Source organism: Parasteatoda tepidariorum, chromosome 9 (assembly GCF_982258835.1).
Source record: "Parasteatoda tepidariorum strain Cologne lab strain chromosome 9, Ptep-v5.0, whole genome shotgun sequence".
In the NCBI taxonomy this organism is placed as follows: Eukaryota; Metazoa; Arthropoda; class Arachnida; order Araneae; family Theridiidae; genus Parasteatoda; species Parasteatoda tepidariorum.
Genome location: NC_141763.1, coordinates 53606369 through 53612368, shown reverse-complemented (window position 1 = coordinate 53612368; position 6000 = coordinate 53606369).

The following is a 6000-nucleotide window of genomic DNA, read 5'->3' as shown; positions in this document are numbered from 1 at the left end:
GGAGGTTAAGGCTCCACAATTTCATGACCGACGGTATGACTAAGGTAATGAGACTCGGTGGGTCAGAGGATAGAGCATTCGTTTCCCAATGAGGTGACCCAGGTTCGAATCCTAGCTGTGGCTGGTTGATTCAACTTTCGGCTCGCACCGACCACAGTTCAGACACAAAATAATTTATATATTTTTTTTATATTTCCAAAAAGCTGCACAATCGGTCTTGCCGATGAGCAGACCTAGTGCGTTCTCCAGAGGTGGTATCCACTCTTTCAGGACCACCACAATGAATGAGATACCGTTGGTCATGTTAATTTGGACGTCTAGTTTCTGCCACACTAGATGGCAGCACCGAGACTCTATTTGGATGCTAAAGTGCACTAGGAATTTAATTTTGCAGGAAATGCCAAGAGCCAATCGCGCAGGACACAAAATATCATCAGTTGTAGACAGATCATGGGTTAGTGTCCCCTTGCCGTCAGGCTAAAAGAGAGAGGTTTTCATGTTTTTCCTCTGCATCTAACACAAATGCGGGTTAGTTCCATCAAAAAGTCTTTCACGGAGGTAAGTTTCTAAATTATACTTAATCCAGGAGTTGCCTTGTCTTCTGGATAGGGTTCAAAATTACAAGGGTACAGAGTTGAACACTGGTAGTCATGAACTCAAAAGGTTGGTCGGTTGTTCAACAAGGGTTATAAGACTAAGGTAATGTGGTCGGCATTGATCACTAACCACCTTTATTTACCAGACAAGCTGGTTCCCATCGATTTCAAGATGGGCGAGCTTTTAATCGTCACTAAAGATCGCACCCCAGACATTCAGAATGTCAGATCAGTGCCTTTAACCACTGAGCCATTACGGTTCACTTTTGTCAGTATAACCCACGGTATGTCCCATCAGAGAAAGTACGTTTCTTAATCCAGTAATGAATATTATTTATAACTGAAAATACTTAGGTGACTAAGTTGAAACATGTACATCATTCCTTTACTAAGGAAGTTTAATTCAGGATGTTTAATTTCTTTTTTGATGACAGCTGAACTTTTGTAAAAACTTGATGATTACGTCCATCATCTCGAACTTAAGTTGGAATAATGTAGAACATTTGCCTTGTACACTGTTTAGATAATAGTTTAAGTAAAATAGCAAGTCAAATCTTTCTTTTTCTTTTACATAGCAATGTTTATGCCATTGACTTGCACTAAAGAGCCAAATCTTGCATCTCGATCCATGTAAACACAATTAGTCGACGTAAAAGTTTCTATTTTCTTTGAAGACCGCCCTTCCATTACAGATCGATTATGAGTTAGACTGCATGGGGTCGTAATCGAAGCTATTTACTCACTAAAAGCGTGGGAACATCATGTACTTCAACCTAAATCCTTTACCGTCTCTAATCTACATTGTTTCAACTTTTACCAACGCCTACAAAACTCACTGTTTTTGGTAATCTTCACTCTTTTTTTTTATTAAATCAAAGAAGAATGGTGATGGGAAATGCCAGAACTTCTTCGCTTTTTTAAAATTTATGTTTGGCTTTCAGAAAAAAGTAATTGGAATTGAGAGACAGTTTTAAACGCTACTAGGATTGGTGCTGATTTGATTAAAATGGATTTTATATTTAACTACTGCTGTCAAATTTAATTTCGTCGTACGCTTTACTGCCAGGTTTATTTTAGTGCAAGAATTTAACCAGCAGTTTTTCTTTTGTATGCGAAAAAAAGAACAAAATGACTCTTGGTTGGTTGGTTGGTGTCGTGTCCATGGGGAAAACTATAGATTGTGCAAAACAATAGCCGGCTAACTCCTTGATGTTGTGGGAGTACAGACTCTCGATGTCAAAGGTGTAGAATTCCCCAAGCTGAGCCAGAAAATGACTCTTCAAGTATTTATTTGCCATAAAAAAATTTTAATTGAAATTTTTTTTTTACAAAAAGCTTAAAATTGCAATAACTTTCGATAATAAAATAGAAAGAAAATCAAAAAGGAAAAAAAAAGAAACTCGTGTTAAGTTTATAAACAAAAATAATCCTTTCATCACGCCAAATCTCAACGCATTAGTTACATTTCTGCAAAAGTCTTAATGAAAATATGGTTTCTGCAGCGCATTAGTTGCATTTCTGCAACTAATGCGTAGCAGAAACCATATTTTTCCCTTCAAATTTAATAGTTCTGAAATTATTTATTGAATATTATTATTCTGGAACTATTTATTGAATATTTAATTTTTTCATTCCAGTACTTTTCTACACACCATTGTAATTTTAAGTTTAATATATCTATATCTATTTATCTGTAATAATATATAAATAATATATAAAGAAAATATAAATGTATATAAAGAATGTATAAATGTATAAAAAAAATCAAAAAAAAAAGAAAAAGAAGAAACTTGTGTTAAGTTTATAAACAAAAATAGTCCTTTCATCATGTCAAATCTCAACTCATTAGTTGCATTTCTGCAAAAATGTTAATGAAAATATGGTTTCTGCAACGCATTAGTTGCATTTCTGCAACTAATGCGTTGCAGAAGTCATATTTTTCCCTTCAAATTTAACAGTTCTGAAATTATTTATTGAATATTATTATTCCGGAACTATTTATTGAATATTTAATTTTTTCATTCCAATACTTTTCTACACACCATTGTAATTTTAAGTTCAATATATCTATATCTATTTATCTGTAATAATAATATATAAAGAATATAGAAAGAAAATATAAATGTATATAAAGAATATATAAATGTACATATAGGATATATAAATGTATATAAAGAATAATTTTTATCTTAGGATAATTCTTTATTCAGAAATATCGCATCAATTTATACCAATAGATGTGTCTTGATAACGACTATTGGTTTTCCCATTTTTAGTTTCTCTTTATATTAATTTTTATTTTATTATTTGTGTTTATTTATCTGTATGTATATATGTATATATTATTCTCTTTTTTTTACCAAATCGTTCTTATGCCCCCTAAATTATTTCGGGGTTAAATTGAATAGTGAAATAAGACGTGAGGTGAATAATAATAAAGATGATGAGGGAGTGGCGAAATGAAAATGATCTAGATTGCAGAAGAGGGGAGTGGAATATGTAGTCGGCTTGATATATTTCCACCTTCACAATGTTCTCACGGTAGTCTTCTCTCCCCATCTCTCCCTCTTCAACTAGTCTAAAAGATAAAATGGACACTTTTTTTTTAGGATGACTTTATTTGGAAAAAATTAATTTTAATCACTGCGCTCAAGGAACATTAATATTAAAATATGCGGAATATTTATTTTTATATTTATCAAGAGTATAAAAATGATTTCGATCTTTTTTTAAGTTCAAATAATAACATGAAACAAATATTTTAATAAAAAACTACGATTTTCATGTTATCATTTCATTTCCAATCGAAGTTCTAGCTACCAGTGTCGTTGTTCTGGGGAGGGTTTAACGGACAAAAACCCCTGAAATCTCTGAATTTTATAAAAATGTGAATTTTGTTTTATGCAAAGTTACATTGATTTGAATTTAATCCTAAAACTAGATTACGACTGTAAATGCTCGAGTCTAAAAACAAGGTGGGGTGTTTTGATTTTCTTATTTGAGCATTGAAAGGAATTTGTGGTTTGCCTTTTTTCTTCTTCTTTTTTTGTTGTTGACAAACTGGAGTGAGGAATTCGAAACGTAATATTTGAAATACGTCAAAGCTGTGCGTATGGTTCGAAACAAATAGTAGTCTAAATCAGTATTATTTGGTGAATACTGCGGGAGAGGCAACACATCCCATTGAAGTCATTCTAAAGTTCCTTTTATTAGTTTGGCAACATACGTCATGTTGAGAAATTTTCTTTTTGTGCTAAGTTATAGATATTTTTCCTGTTTTGATTTGTTCAAATTGATCAACTGTTGCCTTTGTCTTTCCTCATTTATGGTATAATCCGGATGCAACAATTCATTTAAATTTTTTTAGTCCCGCCAAATACTCAACCAAACCTTGTGCTATTAATAAAGATCAGTTTCGGCAGTAAAAAAAAACTTTTTTTTTCTTATCTTGAAAAGAATACTTTGTGTATGAATTTCCGTTACATGAATTCCTCTTTCATCGATTCAAATGAAACCCAATTTCCTTGCTGCTGAATCATGTCAATTGCACACGTTACCTGAAAGACTATAGCGTTACATAATCAAGCAAAATGTAAAGTTATGCAACGTTTAATGCTACAACCAATTCCAATTCTTTTTGACAAGCATCTTCAAACCATTCAAATCTTTGAATGGGTCCTGTCATACATTAAATAAACAAAGTTTTCGAATTGTGGGGGAAAATTTGCGCTATTATCCAAAAATTTAAAAAATTTTATTTTTTGAGAATTTTATATTTATTAAAATTTGCGCTCTTACATAACAAAATAAGAGACAAATGGCAAAATGTGAAAATTTGTAATACGTAAATTTGTATGTGAAAATTTGTAAAATTCAAAAAACACTTGAATATTAAAAAACAAAAAACTGAAATAAACTTATAAATAACAAAAAAAAGAAATTTAAAATCTTAATATTAAAAAAAGAAAATCTCTTCCAGCATAATTGGTTTCAGGCTTAAGAGGATGCCATACCGCTGGAGAAACTTCTCGTGAAGAATTCTGTTTCACCTCCATAGGTATTCTAAAATTTAAAATTTATAGAAAAGTGAGTTTAGGCTAACCTAGAGGTAATAAGCTTCAAATGCTGGAAAAAAAAGCAGTGATGGCTCAGGGGGGAAGAGCATTCGTCTTCTAATGAGGTGAAACGGGTTCGAATCCCGGCGTCGGCTGGTTGATACGAATTCCGCATCTGGCTCGAGCCGACCACAGTGCTATCGTATAATATCCTCAGTGGTAAAGAGATCATGGATTAGAGTCCCCTTGCCATTAGGCTAACTGTGGGAGGTTCTTGTGGTCTTTCTCTCCATGTACCGCAAATGCTGGTTAGTTCCATCAAAAAGTCCTCCACGAAGGCGAATTTCTCCCAATACTTAATTCAGAAGTTTCCTTGTCTTCTGGATTGGGTTCGAAATTACAAGGTGACGGAGTTCAACATAAGTAGTCGTAAACCCAAAACTGGGTCGGCTGTTCAATGTCAATTATAAAATAAAATAAGATAGTCTACGATTAACAAGATTAGTCTTACTTTGAAATATCTAAAACTTGACTCGAATTATCGAGATTCTAAAATTGAAGATGTGGAAATAATAATTAGTAGTCGTAAACCCAAAAATTGGGTAGACTGTTCAACGATGGTTATAAAATGCAGGAAAAATGTTTTCAAAATATCAAAATTGTAAACAAGTTATTGCAGGATTATTTCCCCACTTCGTAATTCTGTCATAATTATCTGAACTCACATTTTATATACTTTTGCACATTTTAAATTACTTACGTCGGTAAAAAAGAATTTGCCATGTAGGGTCTCTCCTGCGGTATAGAGTCCTTTAAAGCCAGACAAATTTTGCTAAGATTTTTTTTCATAACCAGTTGGAAAAAAAAATTCAGAAAATGCATGTTTTATTTTAAAATTTATCATTTGTTTTAAATATATACTTATAGATTATTTATTATTAAGTTAAGAAGCTGAATTTTCTGATCGCAATTTATCAATAAATATAAGAAAATACGCAAACGTGACGCATTTAGTGTTTTTTTTTAATTTTTTTTACAGACATCCTAGATTTATGAGAGCAAATTCGCCATTCTTAATAATGACGAACTAAAGTTTTTGATCTCAATTTATCAATTAAAAAAATTTGCAAACATAACAACAAACATAATAAGCAAACATGACGCAGTTAGTCTTCTTTTCTTAATTTTTTTTAAAACTTTTTTTTACAAGCATCCTAGATTTATGAGAGCAAATTCACCATTCTTAATAAAGACGAACTAAATTTTCTGATTGCAATTTACTAATAAAAAAAATGTGCAAACATAACAACAAACATAATAAGCAAACATGACGTAGTTAGTGTTTTTTT